General features: G+C 47.1%; 1 pseudogene; it reads right to left on the reverse strand.

Moving 5' to 3' along the window:
- Positions 1-5,686: 5,686 nt before the first annotated feature.
- On the reverse strand, positions 5,687-11,979 carry LOC143962260 (peptidyl-prolyl cis-trans isomerase FKBP3 pseudogene; annotated as a pseudogene).
- Between the last annotated feature and the right edge of the window lie 10,590 nt (positions 11,980-22,569).

Below are 22,569 nucleotides of genomic sequence, written 5' to 3' on the forward strand. Positions count from 1 at the left end.
ATTCTGAAAAGTGATATATCATAGCAGGCTACTGTCATTGGAGCAACATGCCCAGCCCCTTTTCTTTTCTGTTCCCCTCTTCATGGTCGGATGTATATAAAATGCATTATTTATCTTCAGCGGGTGGTTATGCTACCTTAAAGTGACTCTAAATGTTGGGAAAAAATAAACATGTTACACTTACCTGCTCTGGGTAATGGGTTTGCACCGAGCGGCCCCAATATCTTCTTTTTTGGGTCCCCCACTGGTAGTCCTGGCTCCTCCCCCTTACCAATTGTCCCCAGTAACAAGCTATAGGGAGCACTTGAGCAGGCTTACTCCCGAGCCGCACTCCTCTCAATGGACACACAGAGCACAGGTCAGCCTTGCCCCCCCCCCCAGCAGGATTCAATGGTTCCCACTGCTGTGTGAACCAATGAGGAGGGAGAGGCCCGGGAAAAATGCTGCTCTCATGCACATCACTGGATCGATATGGGGCTCAGGTAAGTACTTGGGTTGAGGGAGCTACACCCAGAATGTTTTTTTAACCCTAATGCATAGAATGCACATTTTGCCTTTAGAACCACTTCAAAGCAGAACTCTCATGTTGCTCCACCCCCTGAGAACGCCACCATTGCGGCCCAATGCGCAGATACACCTAAGGGCTCTGCCCAGCCAACAGGTCCTGGCAAAGCCTGTCTGTGCATGCGCAGGGGATTTCCCGCATAAGTTCAAAGACAAGGTTTCAGACTACCCTGGTAGCAGTCTTTGCGGGTGCACAGGAAACCCACGCCTACGTGCGCACTACAGAAGGCTGCCTTGCAGCTTAACCACTTCAATACAGCATCATAGCCTAAAGATGGCTACAGTGCAGCTCTGTTGTTCTGGGAGGACATCTTCCCAGAACATTCCTCTTGCATGCCATCTGTCCTTCAGATACAGCTGATCAAGGTAAAGGACCAATCACAGCTGCTCTTTACCATGTGATCAGCTGTGGCCAATCACATCATCATCATGTAAACAAACTTATTGGTTATTGGCATTCCTTTCCTCGCACGCTGTCACACCATGAGGAAAGGAGAGCCAGTAACTGGAAAGTTTGACAGGGCACTTTTACACTGATAATCAGGGCACAGATCCCCTGCTAGCACTCCTGGCTACTCCCCCCCCCCCCCCCCCGCTGAGTGTGGGGGCACTTGTGCATGTTCACTTCTGAGCCAGCTGTGTGTGTCTATTAACACACACAGTGCAGCTTGGCCCCTTCCCCACTGGCTGTAAATGACAGCAGCAGGAGCCAGTGTCTCTGGGCCTATGAGGAGGGAGAGAGCCAGTAGAGCCACTGCTCTCTTGCACATCGCTGGATCAAGATTGGACTCAGGTAAGTAGATGGGGGGCTTGCATCCAGAAGGTATTTTGCCATAGAATGCATTAAGGTAGAACACTTTGTATATTTAGAACCACTTTAAAGCAGAATTAAACTCTCCAATACCTATCTCCCCACCAGTGAAACAACATTTGCCAGATCCCTTTCCTGTGCCGAGAGTTTTTCCTCAACTTTTTCTGGGTTCCGTATTTTTGGCCACCTTGATTTTCCAGGCCAGGATGATGTAGCGCCCATGAGTGCCTACAAATATTAATTCATCCTGACACTGAGATGTGCAAAAATGTACATTGAGCTGTACGCTGAGGGTGATATTGACCCCTTTCCACTATGGTGCCACATATGTATGTACAAGTGTTTGTGCTAAGAGCACTGCATAGCACTCTCCCAGTACAGGGACCGAACTGTCACCAACAGCTCCAGGTCTTGTACTAATGATTAGAAGTCAGGAGGACTGGCCACCGATCTCATGATTGCTGTGATAGCCTGTGATCAGTCACTGTATAGCGCTGCCCTAATGTGTTGTTTCTTGTGAATGAAGAAAAAGATATGAAAATATGATATACTATAGGGGGTTATTTAAGAAAGGCAAATCCACTTTGCACTACAAGTGTAAAGTGCACTTGAAATTGCACTGAAAGTGCACTTAGAAGTGCAGTCGCTGTAAATATGAGGGGTAGATCTGAAATAAGAGGAAGCTCTGCTGATTTTATTATCCAGTCATGTGCAAGCTAAAATGCTGTTTTTTATTTTCCTTGCATGTTCCCCTTGGATCTACAGTGAGTGCACTTTGCACTTGTAGTGCAAAATGAATTTGCCTTTCGTAAATAACCCCCGATGTCTTTTTCTCCTTGCTAGAAGAGAAGATTGTAACAAAAAAATGTGTGCGGGGAAAAAAAAGCAAGATCAGGGTTTGATTTAGGTTAGAGTTAGGATGAAAGGTTATGCCCCGTACACACGAGAGGACTTATGTCCGACAGACTTCCAAAGGAGTTCCGCCGGAGTTCCGACGGAGTTCCGACGGAGTTCTGACAGACTTTTCGGACTTGGCCACACACGATCACACTAAACTCCGACGGATTCGAACGTGATGACGTACGACCCGACTCGAATAAGGAAGTTCATAGCCAGTAGCCAATAGCTGCCCTAGCGTCAGTTTTAGTCCGTCGGAGTAGCATACACACGAGCAGAGTTTTCGAAGGGACCGGGTCCGGCGGAGTTCCTTCGGGAAAATTTGAAGCATGTTCCATATTCTAAAGTCCGTCAGACTTTGGTGAATCAAAAGTCCGTTGCAGCCCACACACGATCGGATAGTCTGACGGACTCGGTCCTTCGGACTTTGGATGTTGAAAAGTCCGCTCGTGTGTACGCGGCATTAGTATGTTTAGGGTATGATTGAAAATAACCAACAAGTGTTTGCTATTGTTTCTTGGCCCTAGTACAGGTACAAACAACAAATAACATACACACATGTGGTATCGCTGTGATCTTCAGGAGCCAGATAATTATATGGGGTTCCTTGGCAGCAGGTTATGGTAATACTGTAGGAATAAAAATACAACTATATTTCAACATATGATTTTTTTACACTTGTTTTGCCCAGTTTTTCTTTGGTAATATAAAAAGCAAAATAGGATATATCCATTACTATTCACCGCCAAATGAAAAAAAAAAGAACGGTATATTCACCTGAATGCACCAAGTAGTTGTGATGATATATACAGTTTTACTAACAAATGTCAAAGTTGCAAGTTATTCATTTTTTTTTTTTTTGCTGGCTCCCATTGTCTTTTTGCAGGTGCAATGGGGACACCCTATTGCTCTGCTGACCTCAATTCCATCCACTACAAGTCGGATATGGAGAAGGGGCGAAGATCATGCTGGAGCAGTGGCAGTGATAAGAGACTGCAGGTAAGTGTTTGGGGATGGGTGCAAAAAAAGGCAGAGAATGCATTACCTGCTTAATGACCTCATAACTCCTTAGCGTTCACACGATACAGAAGAAAAGCCGCCTATTTCAGATTAAAGCCCAGTTAAAAGGCCATTGGTTGGAGTGGCTTCTGTAACATGTGGCCACTGTGGTTGGCTCTAATAGTGGTCATATGTGATCTTTGCCTAGGCGAGGACTGAGGAAGTGGGAGCAAGTACCTGTTGAAAAAGGTACTTGCTACCCAGAAAAAAAGAAAATCCAAATGTGTAATAGGGAGGAGGAAGTCCTGGACCACCAAAACCTCCTGGGTGCATGTAGGAGCAGGCCACAATGATCTTTACAGGCATACCCCACTTTTAAGTACACGATGGAGTTTATTTACTAAAGCTGGAAAGTGCAAAATCAGGCTCACTTCTGCATAAAAACCAATGAGCTTCTAACCCCAGATTGTTCAATTAAGGTTTGATAATAAAACCTGGAAGCTCATTGGTTTCTATGCAGAAGTGAGCCGGATTTTGCACTTTCTAACTTTAGTAAATAAACCCCATTGTGTACTTAAAAGTGGGGTATGCCTGTATAAACCTTGCTGTAACTGGTTACAGATGAGATATACATAATGAAGTATATATTTTTTGATAAATGGTTAGACGAAAGAATGTTGAATAGGAAACTTTCCAGGAAAAAACCTAATCAAACAGAAAAATCTTCAGCTTATCATGTCCACCTTAATCCTTTTAGATATATTACCGGAAACCGCAAATAAAGATGGTTTCTGGCATAGGGAGAAGTATGCACCATCTCTAAAATTTACCCTTGCAGATAATCCATTCAAGTCTAACCAAATATAAATCTTTTTTCAATTTCAAGATTATTTCCATCTACTGATTTTTTTTGGTATGGTAGTAGTCACCACTACTACAGTGATTGCCTCTGATTTTCCAGGTCTTGTGACATAGGGGATTTTTGGATTGGCAAAGGCACAAGAGCACGTTGTTTTCTTCTCAATAAATGGAAAGTGTCCTCTGATTGGATCAGGTTTAGATTATGATGTCACCACCCACCTTTCCATCTTATCCAGTCAGAAAATGGCATGCCGTTATCGAGAAAAACACTAAGCGTTGTGTTCATGCCAAGTAAGAAAGCTTCTGTGTTCACTATGTGGAAGGGCAGCCACTTGGCACAAGACCTCAATGATCACTGTAGTATTGATTACCAGTACAACGATTCTGTAAGTATGCTACATGCATACTTAATGTCAGGAACAGGGTTTGAACCCATGACCTCTGCTACATCTGGCATTAGTTATCCTTGCTGAGCCATCTGAGATGCTAGACAGACGCCTGTCTGAGACCTTGGATAATCTTGCTGTATACCTTGTATCTGGTGAACCTTGAACACCTTGCTCCTGCAATTAACTTCCTATTTAAGCCATGCCTTTGCTCTTTATGTTTGCCAGATTATTGTGCTCTTTCTAGCCAATATCTTGCTCCTTTGTGTAACTGACCTTATCTTCACTACCAGTCGTTACCAACATTTGGCTTGTTCCTCAAAGGCGCTTCTGCTTGATCCCAACCTCCAACCACTTGTTACCGACCTTTTGGCTTTGGTTTACTGACTAGGCATCTACTTGATCCCTACCTGCTATATCTGTTACTGGACCTTGCTAGCTTCCAGGTGGGGTGATTCTGAGTACTGGGACCTGCTACTATTATGCAGCAGAACTCATCTCCACCACCAGGAGCTCCGGTGCCTAAAGGCTGCACCTCGGGTGTGTCCTCGTCATCTGCCAGGGTGACTTGCTTGTGTATTTATTTATTGATCAGTGGGAGCATCTCCACTGCTATAGCTACTGGTCTACAAGCCTGACCCCTGACCCTAACCTGGTTCGCACACATGCATTTTTTAGTGCATTTTCACTTTTGCAGAAACACACTACAGTACATTTATCATGGTTTTCACATTCACATCTATGCATTTTATGGAAAGGGCCAGGGACTTTTTTCTGGTTTTTGGTTCCATAGACTTCAGTGGATCAATGCATCTGGAATATGCAAACTGCAACCTACATAGGTGTGAACCTGGCCTGACACTTACATTGGTCCAAGTTGAACCAATGTAACTATGCAAAAAAATCCATACCTGGAATTCCTATTTTTCTGGAGAGTGTTATGGCTAAGGTTCTGTTATGGTTCTTTCAAATCATCAATGTAACATAATGTGAATGGTGTCTTCCTTGGTCCTACACAGATGTGTAAATACTAAATATGGGCAATCCCACGATTGACTCTGGCAGGAGTGTCAGACTCAATTTCATCACGGGCCGCATCACCATTATGGTTGCCCCCAAAAGGCCGTTTGTATCAGTAAGACTAGATGGGAAGCAGAAAGTGCAGGGTCTAGAGGAGGGCCAGAGGAAGGCTGTAGTCAGTTGCCTGAGTTTGCTGAATGCTGGGGCCATAGGAGAAGGAGATGAGGGGGTGCTGCAGCTGCACAAAGAGATGCAGGATCTGTAGAAGGAGTTCTGTCTTCCTCTCTGTTGCTGACTGCTGAGACAGGGGATATTTCGGGGGTGAAGGGTCAGAGACAAGCGTCTCTGTGGCCACACAGCGAAGCACGGGATCTGGCAGTAGAGTTCTGTCCTCTCTGCTGCCAACTGCTAAGACAAGGTAGGGGCGTGGGGTGTGCCGCAGCTGCAGAAGAGGTGCAAGGGCCACGTGAAATGCCCTGGTAGGCTGGATTCTACTCAAGGGCCTTGTGTTTGACACATGTGGATTAAGGCATCAGATAATATATTTTTCAATGACGAGGTTTCATTACATATGAAAGTACCTCCAACGTACCCAAGTGGTCCCATAGGAGTCCCACCTCAATCAGTAATAAGCTCTGTGTATAATAATGATAAGTGAGGGTGCTGAGTAGGGTTGCCACCTGTCCGGTTTTGACCCGAACAGTCCGGGTTTGGACACATGTGCCCGGTTTTCAAGCCGCCTGAAACCCGGGCACATATAGCATCAGTTCAAACTTGAGCGGTGCATCCTGATTCCCGCGCCCGCCATCAGTGTAACACATATATTACTGCCTATGCGCTCCGCATCCGAGCCGAGCTCAGCGATGGGCAGCAGGCGTACCTATTCAGCCTGTGATTGGCTGAATAGGTCACGTGCGGGCGGCGGACACGAGGATCTCGGATTGGCCCAGTGGACCTGGTCACATGTGGAGGCTTGGCTGGACTGTGGGTGATCACGGCCGCCCGGAGTCCTGCCTCCTTGCCTGGCGTGTGCTCTACTGTGTCTCCACGAGTCCTCACTGAGGTATCTTTCTCATCTACCCTCTCACTCCCCTCTGTAAGCCACTCCCCATCTGTCACCTACCCTCCCCTGTCAGTTACCCCCATCTGTCAGCTACCCTCCCCCGTCAGTTACCCCCCTCTATCAGCTCCCCCTCTCACTTACTCCCCCTGTCATTTACCTCCCCTGTCAGCTAGCCCCCCTCTGTCAGTTACCCCCCTGTCAGCTACCCCACTCTGTCAGATACCCCCCTGTCAGATACCCCCAGTCAGCTACCCCCTCTGTCAGTTACCCCCCTGTCAGCTCCCCCGCCTCTGTCAGCTACTCCCCTTCTGTCAGCTACCCCCTCTGTCAGTTACCCCTCCCCAGTCAACTACCCCCCTGTCAGCTACTCCCCCTCATGACAGCTCCCCTCCCCAGTCAACTACTCCTCCCCTCTGTCACCTACTTCCCCCCTCTGTCAGCTACTCCCCCCTCATTGAGCTACTCCCCCCCTCTGTCAACTATTCCCTCCTCATTGAGCTACTCCCCCCCCCTGTCAGCTACTCCCCCCCTCTGTCAGCTGCCCCCCCCCCTCATTTAGCTACTTGCCCCCTCTGTCAGCTACTCTCCCCTCTGTCAGCTACTCCCCCCTCATTCAGCTACTCTCCCCCCTCTGTCAACTACTCTCCCCTCTGTCAGCTACTCCCCCCTCATTCAGCTACTCTCCCCCTCTGTCAGTTATTCACCCCCCTCTGTCAGCTACTCTCCCCCCTCTGTCAGCTACTCCCCCCCATTCAGCTGCTCCCCCCTCTGTCAGCTACTCCCCCCTCTGTCAGCTACTCCCCCCGTCAGCTGCTTCCCCCCCTGTCAGCTAATCTCCCCCTCTGTCAGCTACTTCCCCTCTGTCAGCTACTCCCCCTTCATTCAGCTACTCTCCCCCCTCTGTCAGCTACCTCCCTCTCTGTCAGCTACCCCCTCTTTTTAACACCTTTCTCTCTCACCCCTCCTCCCTCTCGGACCCCTTTTCTCTCCCACCCCTCTTCTCTCTCTCTCTCTCTCTCTCACAGCACACCCCCAATACACCCCCCTCTCTCTTTCTCACGCTCTCTCTCTTCTGCCTCCTTATCCCATTACCTCCTCCTCTCACCCTTTCTCACCTCCCTCTCCCACCTCTTCTCCCCCCTCAGGGGGCGAGGTCCCCATGATTCCTAACAGCGGCCCTGTGAATGAATGCACAAGTTTGAATGTGTTTTGATTCCTGTGTCCTGCCAACACACTGGGCACAGCGATGCAGCACCTGCCTTTGCCTTCTCTCCAAGCCGCCCCCCCCCCCCCCCCCCACGCAATGGAAAGAAGGAAAATAGCACTACAGTAGAGCAGCTTTGCTCTGCCCCCTAAACTCCAGCTCCCACACTTCCTGTCTCGAAACGGCTCTCGGTAAGGCAGTCTAATGTGGGTATTTAGGGGCAGGGGACACTGATGGGGGAGGGGGGTTCCCTGATCTAATATAGGTCTCTAAGGGGGGTGCTGATATAAGGGGACCTTATGGGGGACCCCTAAATTTTGGAGGGGGTAACATTGACCCGTATTTTATGAAGGGGGGTGACAATGACCCCTGTGTTATAGGAGGTAACACTGTCCAATAAAGCGTGCCGCATTATTGCTCTCCCAGGTCTCTACAATGTACATTTACAATGTATTCTACAAAAAAAATTGCAGTGCACCGCTAAAGTGTTCGGGTTTGGCTTGATGAAAAGGTGGCAACCCTAGTTGTGAGAAGACAAACAAGTCTTGTGATGTTACTATTTGCCCCATCTATTTATCAGTGAAAGGTTTTGTCTGGTCACACAGAAGTTATCAGCAGCAGAGCAGGTGATAAATAGCTTGAACAGCGACCTGCCGGCAACCAATCTGTCACACAGCTCTAAATCCAATATTTGGCCACTTATTGTACAGATTCAATAGAAAGAAAGCAAACAGCTGGGAGCATGGACTCGTTCACTGCCAGGCAGGATCTGTCACATTTACACTGATTGAAACTAATGTGGAGCAGGAGGCTCAATACACTGGACACTGTCACCTGAACTCCAGATGGGGTGGTGCTGTGTATATCTCACGACTGGAAGGACAGATATACAAATCATTTAGTAGTTAAATCAGCTTCTATGTATGAATTTCATTTATGTATTTACCAGTTTGCCTTGTGTTTCATTCATTATTATTGGCTTGCCAAGGCCAAAAAATGCACAGAATCCTTTTTTAGCAACACAGTGCACCACAATATGCAGCATGCCCTTTGTTATGTGTTGTACATTGCTCTCTACTATATAGTACATTGCAATGCAAGTCACAATAAATTACACTACACATAGGGCAGGCTGCCATTGCCATGTGTTGTAACAGTCTGTGCATTTTACCATGCATTGCCACAGTGGTGTAGTGGGTAGCAATTTCACCTAGCAGTAAGAAGGGTTGCTGGTTCACATCCCAACCACAATACTACCTGCCTGGAGTTTGCATATTCTCCCTGTGCCTGTGTGGGTTTCCTCCGGGTACTCTGGTTTCCTCCCATACTCAAAAGACATGCTGGTAGGTTAATTGGATCCTGTCTAAATTGTCCCTAGTATGTATGAATGTGAGTTAGGGACCTTAGATTGTAAGCTCCTTGAGGGAAGGGACTGATGTGAATGTACGATGTATATGTAAGTTGATGGCGCTATATAAGTAACTGAAATTAATAAATAAATGTGTAACAATCTGTGCATTTTACCATGCATTATCTCAATGCACAAGCATGAATAGGGCCTAAAACCTGTAAGCAGATGGATTTTTCAATGGATATTCAGAAGAATACTTTCCCATCAGAAGGCTTAAAATATCCCATTAACATGTTAGCCAAATAGCATTGCCATTATGTAAGGAGAAGTATTTGATGACCCTTAACACATCTTGGGGTGGAAGTAAGCCACTCATCTATGCCAACCATATGCACAGATCTGCATTTCTCTTGGTGGCTGGATAGTCTATACTTTTTCCTACCAACTAATCCAGGGATGCAATGTCATTTTCAGCGACACCGAGAGGATTGTAATACGATTGGTGCAGAGCATCGGCCTGGTTCACAAGAAGACCAGAGGATCCGCCAGTGGACCCCTGCTCCCCCCAAATACTGCATTGCCATAGGCTGTAATTGACGGCTCTCTAGGCTGTTAATTACAAAGCTTGGCTTACTTACCTACGTTTTCTACCCACCCCACCACTGTGTTATCTTTGCATGTTCCAAGCTGGTTCCTTGGTGTCCTGTTATAGCCATGGTGATGAGCCGTTCTATATGCACTGTTCAATTTAGGACAAAAAAAATGCTAAATTATAACAGGAAGGTCAGTTCAGGGTCTGGAGCAATGGAGCAGGGAATTGTGGGGAGAAGATCTAGCTGCTGTGTTCCCCAAGAAAGCCATCAGGTATTGCCGACAGCCATGCCCACTATCCTGTTTGGGCGGAATGACATTGTTGAAGCAGTCCATTTCTGTTATCCTGGTATCTCAGATCGTTCACCTCCTATCTGGATAAGCCTGCAGACACACAGAGAAAGAGACCGGACACAAGGAGGAAGCTGGGCATGCACCTGCCTTGTGCTTTGTGTTCTGAATAGAATGTGTAATTAAAAGATTACAATGGAATGGGACACACAACACATGGATATATTACTTCCCTTTTGTTCTTTTTAATATCCTTGTGTTAGATAAAGCACATGGTAAAATGTCAGTAATAACCTAACATTATTTAACGAGGGTGTGTGTGTGGTAGGCAGAACAAACGGGGTAAAGGTCCTCATTTTATGTTCTCCCTACAAACTTCATTTAGCCAAAAGAAGGAACAGCGAGCCATGCTGTGTAAGGCTGGATTCAAATCTATGCATTTTTTGTGCTTTTTGCATTTTGCAGATTTGCACTACAGATCGTGTTCCATAGAATTTTTTTTTAATTGGACTGTAATGCAAATCTGCAAAATGCAAAAAGCACTAAAACTGCATAGTTGTGAATCCAGCCTAAGGCTGCATTCACACCTGAGCATCGCATTTTTGAGAGTTTTTTTCAGGGGTTTGCATGGGCATTTATTGAGCATTTTTGTACAGTGTTTTCAAAGTGTTTACCTGCTTTCGTGTGTTTTATTAGCCAGTAGAGAAAATTATCATCTGTTTCCTCATATGTTGCTATGCTTTTCTTCCACTTTTCACCTTTCATCCACAACTCACCGGTTTGGAGCAATAATCTTTTTTTTCTGTGTTTTTCTGTATTTTGTTAATTTTGGATTATTTTGGTTTCTTTCTGATAAATTGCATATTTATTGTTGTCTCTTTCTTTCTGATGTATATTCAATAGAATTGGTTATGCTCCTGAAGAAGCGTATCTCTACACGCAACATGTCAAGCAATTAAAAGAACATGTATACCCGGATTCACATTCTGACCCACAAGCCTGTCTATTCACACCCTTAACAGGAATACTATTACGGGAATTCGATTCCCAGTTGTCTGGTTATATCATTACTTTTCTGTACTGTATGAAATGGTGTTAAAGGTTATGTGGCGGGTATAAAGGATTAACCTCATGGAATTATTTTTTATTTTATTTATGTATTTATTTATTTTCAATGTGTCCAGTTTATTTACATGGTAGCTGGTAGAAGAGGTGTAAACAAAGCATTTATTCTTCACATTCTGGTAGCTGAAGATCACAGCTGTTATTTTTAAGTTGATGTCAACCAGTTCCACTTCAAAAAACAGCTTGGCATTGGGTGGGATGTTAGGGTCAGGTTGGCCCTTTCTGCCATAGGCCCATTCAGACTCGATTTCAAGCTTTTTCACCTTTGCTCATGGTAAGAAGAGCTTCATCCCAACCTCTAATGACTCTGCCAAGACCGACTTTAAAGGTTAAGGGCTTGGTATCTCTCTTCTTCTTTGCACTTGCTTGTATATTGCTGTCAAACACGGTTCCATCCGCCAAAGTCCCAGTGTACCAACAATGAACAGTGTCTCTTTTCTTTGGAAAGTTGGTCTTGTCTCCCTTCTTCAGAGTGGACTTGGTGTACTTGGGGGGACCCTCATTAACCACCTCTATCTTGGTTTCAGCTTGCTTTTCATCATCGACTTTAAGATCTTTCACTTGTCTTGTCTTCAGCGCCATCTGTTCCCTTCAAACGCTTTTGTTTTAAATAATTTGTTATAGGCTGTGATTAGATGATCCTTATTGGCTGTTTTTGCTACATTTTTGACATTTCCAAGCAACTTGTGTTCTGCCAGGAATGACTCCGATGAGTGCTGCTGCAGGAAGATGATCACATCCTTCTTCAGTAAATCGTCTTTTGTAAAGTTGCTCCTCGCTCCACTCTCGGCTCGGCTCCCCGTTTGCGACAGCCATGACATGTGCTTTTGCTTATGAATCCGCCCCCTCATGGAATTTTATATGTACCTATTGTTCTTACCATATGAATTTTGTATTTAACTTCATGAGATCCGCGCTATAGCCGAATGAAGGCTACAGCGAGGACCTGCTTTGCCGGGACTACGTCTATTGACGTCGTCCCGTGCACGAGCGGCCTGCGCGCCCCCTGAGGGGGCTCGCTCTGTGAACAGCCAGTCGATCCTGACCCCTTACCACGTGATCAGCTGTCAGCCAATGACAGCTGATCATGTGATCACAGCACAGCCGGTAATCGGCTATTTTTCCTCCTCTCGCTGACAGCGCGAGGAGAAAAAAAAAGCCGATCACCGGCGGCCATGATCGGGACATCAGTCCCGATCACGGTGAGCTGGGGACAGCTCATCAGTGCCCACCTGCCCCCTGCCAGTGCCACCAAAAATATGTCAAAAAGTGACACCCATCAGTGCCCACAATCCCACCCACCAGTGCCCACAGTGCCACCTATCAGTGCCCACAATTTGCCTCGCACACACAGTGCTGCACCTCAGTGCCACATATCTGTGCCCATCAGTGTCATGTACCAGTGCCCATCAGTGCCCATCAGTGATGCCCATTAGTGCCCAGCAGTGCCACCTATCAGTGCCACCTATCAGTGCCCATCAGTCCCATCTATCAGTGGTACCTGTCAGTGCCCATCCGTGCCACCCATCGGTGCCACCCATCCGTGCCATCTTATCTGTGCCCATCTTTGCCCATCAGTGCCGCCTTATCTGTGCCCATCAGTACTGCCTTATTTGTGCCTATCGGTGCCACCTTATCTGTGCCTATTAGTGCCGCCTTAACTGTGCCTATCAGTGCCCACCAGCGCCGCCTCATCAGCGCATTTCAATGAAGGAGAAAAATTACCTGTTTGCAAAATTTTATAACAAACTATTAAACATGATTTTTTTTTATTTATTTTTTTATTTTGCATCTTTTTTTGTTTGTTTAGCAAAAAATAAAACTCCCAGCTGTAATTAAATACCACCAAAAGAAAACTCTATTTGTGGGGAAAAAAATGCAAAAAATTTAATTTGGGTACAATATTGTATGGCCACGCAATTGTCATTCAAAGTGCATCAGCGCTGAAAGCTGAAAATTGGTCTGGGCAGGAGGGGGGGTTTAAGTGCCCAGTAAGCAAGTGGTTAATAAACCAACTTTATCTTTTTTAGATAGTTTACTTGCATACATGCTTTTTACATTGCCTTTTTATGTACCGAGATCTCTTTTTATTGTCAAATTTTGATGTGAATAAAATCAATTTTATAAATTGACCTGCACGGAGTCCTTCCGTTTTTTTTTTTTGCACCTTTTTTCCTTATACATTGAATGGAACTGTGAGTCTCCAGTCCTGATGTCCACTGATCCGCTCGGGGGTTGTAATCCTTCATGTTTGGTTCCGGTCCAGGAGTCTGCCCTATCCTAGCGCAGGAGGTTGAGCGCTATAAGCCTGTACGATACACCGCTGTAGGGTGGCTGTGTCCAATGGATTTGGTAAGAGTACCTCATTATTTGCTTACTGTGATATCATCTGTGAAGTCTACTTCTGGCAAGTCTGTTCGAGTGTCAGTGCCTGACTACATCGAGACTGCTATAGACATCCACTGAACACTTGGCACTTTTTGGCATGTATATGCTTTTACTTTAATTCTTACAAGATTTAGCGCCACAATTTTGTGTTTGTATATGATTTAGGACTTTCTTAGTTTGATTGTAGGCAGCTTCCAGGTATTGTTTTGAGATATAGCGCAGTCTTTTTCCTTTTTTTCTTTTCTCTAACAAAGTTTGAGAGCTGGATATAAAATTTTCAGACAACATGATCTGATCGGACTTTGTCCGATTGTTTGTAGAGAATTCCGATCGGACAAAGTGCCAGGCATGCTCAGATCAAATTACGAGACCAAAGCTATTGGCTACTAGCCTGAACGTAGTCCTGTTGTAATGAACGAACGTCATCACGTTCCGAACGATTGGATTTTCTGACAACTTTGTCCGACCATGCGTATGCAACACCAGTTTCGGACAAAATCCGTCGGAAAAATAAGACGGATTTTGTGGTCGGAATGTCCGACCGTGTGTACAAGGGCTTAGTATTTACTTGTGCCGATTATCTAATATTTGCCTTAGTCAGTCTTATCAGCTTCAGCTGATAAGACTGCAGTAATGGCCAGGTTTACACTGCATGTGATGTCACATGGTCACATGGTGTGTAGGAGGAAGCTCTGAATGATTCTGCAGCCTCCTGGGATATCAGTGGTGTACCATAGGAAGTCCTGATAACAGATAGACAAGCACATAGAGAATGTGCCGTAAATCAGGGAAGATCTGGGCATGCTCAGTGACGTCATTCTAAAGAACAAAAAGGATTACAACAATACTAAGCAAATAAGGAGATATCTACAAGCAGTGTTCATTAGGGTTTTTTATGCTGATTTACATGGGACAAAGTTGTGGGGGAGAGTTTACAAACACTTTAAGCCAGCAAAATGGTCCGGCCTCAAAGTGGTTAAAGTGATTGAAAAAGGCTTGTTTAAAAAATAAAAAATAAACATGTTATACTTACCTCCTCTGTGCAGTTGGTTTTGCATAGAGAAGCCCGGATCCTCCTCTTCTCAGGTCCCTCTTTGCTGCTCCTGGCCCCTCCTTCCTATTGCGTGTCCCCGCAGCAAGGAACTTGCTATGAGGGTACCGGAGCCGAGTCACAGCTCTGTGTGTCCATTCAGACAAGGAGCCCTGGCCCCTCTCTCCCCTGATTGGCAAACTGACATTGATTGACGGACGGGGGATCAATGGCGCTGCTGCTGTGTCTCAGCCAATTAAGAGGAGAGTCCTGGACAGCTAAGACACTTGTGGACATCGCTGGAGAGAGATGGGGCTTAGGTAAGTATTAGGGAGGCGTAGAATGCATTAAGATAAAAAAAAAACTTCTGCCTTTACAACTCCTTTAAAGGGTGGAATGTGGCCTGGTCTGTCTGAGCCCAAATGGGAAGGTCTGCAGCAGCAAAGAGTGCCCCTATCCTTTCCCTGCTCGTCTGGAACCTCTCCTGCCACTTATGACTGTCCCTGTCAGACCTGTGAATTGTCCCTACACTACCCACACACAAAATGCACGTCAAGCCTGGGAGCCAGGGGCTTAAATAGGCTCTGCCTGACTCAATATGGCTGCTAGAGTCACATGGGGTGGCAGAATCCAATCAGATAGCTTCGCCAGTGACCCTGGAAACCATAGAGGAACCATGTTCCACCCTGCGGTTGAGCACCACCTGCAGTGGAGAAAGTAGACTATACCTGTCTACACACGCTAAACAGCATGAATGGATGAATCTCTTCTGCTCTAGCTGTTGATTGGATGGCGCTGTTCGGCTGACAATTTTTTACCCAGCTCCTTCTTAAAAAGTCAATTGTTCGGTCGACTTTTGTCAAGCTGGGTGGTTTCGACAGGGGCAAATTTTGGACGGTTTGAATTGACTGAAGGTCTTAGGGTTAATTCTTTTAGCGGTTATAAACCCAAAAGCTTTCTCCACTACTCTAGATGGCGTGTCACCAAAAATCTATTTAGCAAGCAAACATTTAAAATAGGCTCATAAGAGAATGGGGACTGGAGAGGAAGAAGAGAGATAACTAAAATTAAAGAAGAAGTGTCAGAAACCATGACATCAGGCCAAGACAGAAGTACAGTTAAAACACGATTGTTTAATAATAAAAGTAAAAAGAACAAACATAGTCAAGACATAGCCAAAGTTCGGTAACCGGAACGGATATTCAGCCAAGCCAAAAGTCAGGGATCAATGTAGTGGAACAGCAAGCAGGATCTGGCACCAGAAGAGATGTCAGCAAAACAAGTCTTGAACAGGATCGCAGGATTCTGTGATGTCGACCGACACAGCTCCTCTCTGTAACTAAATGGGACGTCCCCAAACAGTGCCAAATGAGGGGTGGGAAAAACAGCATAAAAACGTCATCCACCATGCCAAGTGGGAACTAGTGAAACTAAACCCACAAAAAAACAGCAGTGTGTGGAAAAACACCATTATATAACTGGGTATCCTCAACAGGAGTGATCCCCAAGACCGCAACATTGCGGAAGTAATGGAACAGTGCATTAACCAACACAGTACTGCGTTTTTATCGAAAAACCAGGAAAAAAATTCCATTGCAACTACACGGCCGCCTGCAAAACTTTGCGGCCAAAACAGGCATCAGCCGATGCACTGACGTCTACCTTGTAGAATTTGGTAAAGGTATGGACAGACGACCAGGTCGCTGCCTTACACACCTGAGCGACAGACGCTTGGTGTCGGAAGGCCCAAGACGTTCCGATTGCTCTTGTAGAGTGGGTCGTGACTGGAAAGGGAGGTACCTGCCTCTTCAAGGCATAGGCTTGAACTACCATCTGTCTCATCCACCTGGAAATGGTGGCCGACGCGACCGTCATGCCCTTAGGACCAGCCACCGAAACAGTGAGTCTGACTTCCGAAAGGAAGCTGTGGTGGACAAGTACACCTTCAGAGCCCTAACCACATCTAGCACGTGAAGGGACACCTCTTTGGGGTGCTTCAGCTTAGGACACAATGATGGCAATACAATGTCCTCATTGATATGAAAGGCCAAAACCACCTTTGGTAGAAAGGACTGTTGTGGACGCAACACCACCTTATCCCTGTGGATGACCAGATAAGTCGACTTGCAGGACAAGGCCGCCAGTTCCGAAACCCTCCTGGCCGATGTGATGGCCACTAGAAAGACCACCTTCTGTGAAAAGGTCAGCAGAGGAATCTCCCTGATATTCTCAAATGGCGGCTTCTGAAGCGCCAACAACACCAGGTTCAAATCCCACGGAGGTAACGGAGGACGCACCGGAGGGACTACATGTCTCACCCCCTGCACAAAGTTACTCACTAATGAGTAAGATGCCAGGGGTCTTTGAAAAAAGACAGCCAGAGCTGAAATCTGCCCCTTGATGGTGCTCAACACCAACCTCTGGTCTACACCTTGCTGCAGAAACAGCAGGGTCCTGGATACAGAGAAGGAGCGCGGATGCCACCCTTTCTCCTCACACATGGAGATGTAGGCCTTCCAAGTACGATGGTATATCTTCCTGGAAGAAGATTTCCACGCCCTCAGCATAGTTGGAATCACAGAGTCCAACAGACCCCTGTTCCTCAATACCTGGCTTTCAATAACCAGGTCGTTAAAGCCAGCGATGGTAAAGCAGGGTGAAGGATTGGACCTTGAGATAGGAGGTCCTCTCTCAACGGCAGTCGCCAGGGAGCGTCTGCCACCAGGTGCACCAGGTCTGAGTACCAGGCCCGCTGAGGCCAATCTGGGGCAACCAGTATTACTGGAATCCCCTCGGCTTCCACTCTGCAAAGCAGACGTGGCAACAGTTTCAGTGAAGGAAAGGCGTAGAGCCACCAGTGCATCTGACGCGTCTGCCCACGGATCTCTTGTCCTGGACATGAATCTCGGCTCCTTCCGATTGAGCCGGGAGGCCAATAGATCCACATCTGGTGTGCCCCATTTCAGGCACAGCCGCCTGAATATCTCCGGATGCAATGCCCATTCTCCTGGATCCAGCATCTGAGGACCCAAGTTTCCACCCTGGGATGTAAATGGCCGACAGGGCCGGAACGTGTCGCTCTGCCCACCGAAGTATCTGAGCAATCTCCCGAGCAGCGGCTGAACTTCTGACACGCCGACCATGTGTGGAGGCACAGCCTGATCACTCTCAATTCGAGCAGATTGATCGGCAACTTGGATTCCTCCGTCGACCAGAGGCCCTTAGCCGACTGAATCCCCATCACTCCACCCCAGCCGGACAGACTGGCGTCCGTGGTGACCACTGTCCATTTCAGAGGAAGTAACGATTTTCCGGCCTGAATCACCGGGGACCTCAACCACCAGATGAGGGAGTCCCTGACTGGCTGGCTCATCTGGATTTGCCGATCCAGGGACAACAGAGGTTTGTCCCATTTTATCAAGATCTCCTTCTGCAGGACTCTGGTGTGGAACTGGGCATAAGGTACTGCCTCGAAAGAGGCTACCATGAGCCCCGGCACTCACATGCAAAAGAACCACTTGCGGTTCATCAGTAGTTTTACCGCAGATCTGAGAGTCAGCAATTTGTCTGAGGGGAGAAAAACCCTTGCTTCCCTGGAGTCCAATAGTAACCCCAGGTACTCCAGACGCTGAGTTGGTACCACCACCGACTTCTTTAGGTTCAACAGCCACCCAAACGCTTGTAGGGTCTTCAAGGTGATCGCCACATCCTCCTCTAATTCTGAGGTGGAAGAAGCTCTCAGGAGGAGATCGTCTAGGTAGCCCACGATCGCGATCCTGCGTTGTCTCAACAACGCCAACACTGGAGCCAGTACTTTGGTAAAGACTCGGGGGGCTGATGCCAGGCCAAAGGGAAGAGCCACAAACTAGTCATGGGCTTACCCGACTGCCAAACGCAGAAACTTTTGATGCCGAAGGCATATAGGTATGTGCAAGTAGGCATCCTGAATGTCCAAGGATGCCAGGAAGTCCCCTTGATGGAGTGCAGCGACTACTGAGCGAACTGATTCCATTCTGAACCTCTGCACTTTTACAAAGTGATTGAGGGATTTCAAGTCCAAGATTGGACATACCCCTTCCTTCTTGGGAACCACAAACAGATTGGAGTAGAACCCCTGGAAGCGTTCCGATTCCGGAACTGGTACGCTTACCCCCTGATTCAGCAGGTCCCTCACTGCCCCTAACAGGGCCTCCCGGCGAACCGGGGACACGGGTATGCTCGAGGGGAAGAATCTGTTTGGCGGCCAAGAGAGAAACTCTATCTTGTAGCTTGTAGAAATCAGGTCGCAGGCGCATTGGTCGGATAACCGGGAGGTCCAACGGGCTGCAAACTCCCGAAGGCGACCCCCCACCCGAGATGTGGGTGGGGGCAGACATTCATGCGGTAGCACTTTTGTTCATAGGCTTGTTAGGCTTGCGGTTCCAGGGATGCTTCTGACCGTCCGTGGGCGTCCTGTCGGGCTGGGGTCATTTTGCCGATGCACCGGGCGGACGAAAAAGCCGCTTGTGAGCGGAAAAGGAGGGCCCTTGCCTGCGGCGTGGCTCCTTAGCCTTCCTGGCCTGTGGGAGTAGTGTACTCTTACCACCCGTGGCATTTTTAATAATGTCATCCAACGAGGCTCCAAAGAGCCGGTTGCCAAGGAAGGGAAGATCCGTCAGGGCTTTCTTGGATGCCTAGTCAGTGGACCAGCATTTCAGCCAAATAAGGCACCTCAGCACCACAGCTGACACTGAGGCCCTGGATAACAGAGGGAGAGTATCCAGGGCCGCGTCACAAACGTACTTAAGGCCATGCACTAGTTGGTCTGCTAACTCCACGCAGACAGGGGAAGCATTCTGCTCTCCCAATTCGTGGTGCAAAAGTTTTGCCCACTCAGTCAGTGTCTGCGACTCCAGTCCGGATGCCAGTACAGGTCGTACGGCAGACCCCACAACCGTAAACAAGGAATGAGCCACTGCTTCGACCTTCCTGTCTGTGGGATCCTTGAATGCAGGAGTCCCCTCAACCGGGATCGTGGTTACTTTATTTAACCTAGACACTGGGGGGTCCACAACCGGAGGAGCCGACCACTTTTTGAGAAGGCTTTCCTCAAAGGGGTAACGCACCGTCAAGTTTTTGGGGACCAAAAAGGTCCGTTGCGGGCGACCCCATTCCCTGTAGATGAATTTGTCAAAATAAGTCAAATACGGGAACACCTTAAGTGAACGTGTTGGCTTGTGGGACCCAAAAGGGACCGGTACATCAGCAGAGGAATCCGCTGGTTCCTGAATCTTCAGGGTATCACGCACAGCTGTGATAAGTGCTCCAACAAGTGCCTTGTCGCACCCGGACCCGGACGGGGAATCATCCTCACTGTCCGAATGGTTCTGGTCAACCACGTCTGATAGGTCAGAGCAGGGGTCTCCAGCCGCAGCAGGGCCCGAGTCTGCATCAGAGCTTTCCCCAGAGGACGGGGGGTAAGGGCCTCTTACGTGCACCTTTCCTGCCATGTGCCACCTCTATCTTAGCAACATAGGAGTCCAGGAATGCCGTCAGGGTGTCTATGCGCACCGCACTAACCGCAGGTGACCCGGTTGCTATAGCCTGGATATTGGGGGAAGAAACACCAGTTTCTGAAGCCATGCTGCCCCCATCCTGTCTGCCACCTGCAAGGGGACTTAGGACAGTGAAGGTTCCACCCTCCTGCTGCCACCGCGTGGGGGTGCTTAGCGCTAGACTCACCACCCTGGGGCATTCTGTGAATGCGAACAACAGTGCCTGTAGTCCCTAGGAGGTTCCCAGATGCAGAGAAGAGAAAAAACTGTGTCAGCAGCAGCAGCTCTAACAGCGGTGCAACGGTCTGCAGAACAGCTTCAGCATTCCACACAGAGCCATCCAGTGTCCCTCACACACAGGGAATACAGGAAGTGACAAGAGAAAGCACATTGCAAGCTGTCAGAAGAGGCCAGCAGTGAAGAAAGCATTTTGGCCTTCACAAAATGGCTGCCAATGTAATCCATAGGAATCCCAGGGGAAATGGTTGCTGAAGCTCCCCAGGGGAATCTATAGATTGCTCAGGTGATAGGGACTTGAGAGAGAAGATAAGGAGGTGAGGTGGCCCCCGAATCGACCCCCCAGGGAATGCCCAGCTGCTCCCCCCGCTGAAGCAGGGAGAGCCATACTTACCAGTCCTGAAGAGCTGGGAGACATTCCGTGGTAGCCAACTCCCGCGCAGTTACAGAGAAGGTTACTGGCCCGGTATACTGTGATCAAGACATCAGTAGCCCAGTTATATGTATACCCCAGAGCATTGAAGCTCACCGACCACCTCTGGAGCATGAGGTATGTCGTGGCCTGCCGAGCCGTAGCTGCGGCCTGCTCACACTCGATGGCCGGACTGGGGAGACTACAAGGATTTCATTAACCAGCCTGTCACCCAGCCGGCAGTTGATAGAAGATCTCAAGATCTCTCATCTTGTGCAAAAAGCAGCAAACCTGCAGCAAAAACATGGACCGAGAGGCCCGCAGGGTTTCCTAGGTCATTCTCCTTGCTAGGCAAAATAAAAACTGAAGCTGAAGCTGCTAGGAGGAGTGGGAAGGGTTGATAGCATGGGGCCCGCCCCCCAGGGCGGGATTAAAGTTCTGTGTGAATATAAGAGAAAATTGTTTTATTAAAAATACACAAATGACATAGCACATATAGAAAACAGATAATTGGTGTAATAGTCATCATAACCAGTAGCCCAATATAGGGTAATAAAATCTGAGGGTATTAACATGAAAAAAAAAAAGTAATGTAAACATCCTTGGCCAATTGTTTCATATATAAAAAAGGTTAGCATTGGCATAGAGTAAATCACATCATATGTAGGAACATGTATGCATCATAAATAGCCTATTAGGGGATCATACCACATCATCAAAAGCAAATGCATTTGATCTGTAGAAAAAAAAATATATAAGAGCCAATGTAATCTACTAGTAACCCCAATACAGGGAAATTGTACAAAAGAAAAGGAGCAAAGGGAGCCAGGAGGAAGGAAAGTATCCATCCCCTACTTACATGTTAGCACACAATATGAACACGTGGTACTGTACAGATGGGGACCATCAATGTTTATATGACTTTTTTCCATGTTGATACCCTCATTTTTTATGACCCTATAGTGGGCTATTGACTATTAAACCAATTATCTGTTATGTACATGTGCTATGTCGTGTATTTTTAATAAAACTATTGTTTGATCAAATCATTGTTTTCCATTAATTTGCCTCATTCAAAGTCCCAAACACCCCCCCCCCCCCCCCATGTTATATATTGGTATATTGCAAAATCAATAAAAATATAATAATAAAAAATAATAAAAAATTGGTTCATAAATACCTTTTATTTTTGTAACTGCTAAAGCTGGTCGATTGCTATAACTGGTTGGCCAGTGAGCTGAACCAAAAAAAAAAGACTGGATTCCCCCATCCACACAAACTGAAGATGTTGCAGAGTTGTCAGCTCCTCATTGGTTGGATCCACACAAACAACATGGATAAAAGAATCCCTACCACTGGGACATTGTATTCTGACAGCTGAACTCCGTGTCAGAGTATACTTTCCAACATTCCCATGTGACAGAATCAACTTCTGTCCAGCTGGGACAGCCACATTGAAATTCAGCTGGCGCCTGCTGAAACAATCACATTTCCAGTGATCGGGGTCACGGGTTGCAGGAAAGAAATTTGCTCAATTCCCCCATCAACACAGCCAGTGTAGATGCGGGAATACCTCCTGCTGGGCCATTGACTTCTCCCGGAAGAGGTGTGGGGGGAGGGCAGGGGAAGCCGTCCCTGCCAGGAGAAGACAGTGATTATCGCTATTGGATATTCGCAAAAGTATCCAGCAGGCTGGTTGTACCCAAGTTGATCATCAGTATAGCATTTTTGCTGCCATACTTGCCTTCAATCCAGAGCTGAACCCTGAAAAAGGTATCCACTCCTCCCATAGAGGGGGTTATATA

The sequence above is a fragment of the Lithobates pipiens genome, unplaced genomic scaffold (genome assembly GCF_037356315.1).
Source record: "Lithobates pipiens isolate NorthernLeopardFrog02 unplaced genomic scaffold, aLitPip1_a1.2 Scaffold_8, whole genome shotgun sequence".
In the NCBI taxonomy this organism is placed as follows: domain Eukaryota; kingdom Metazoa; phylum Chordata; class Amphibia; order Anura; family Ranidae; genus Lithobates; species Lithobates pipiens.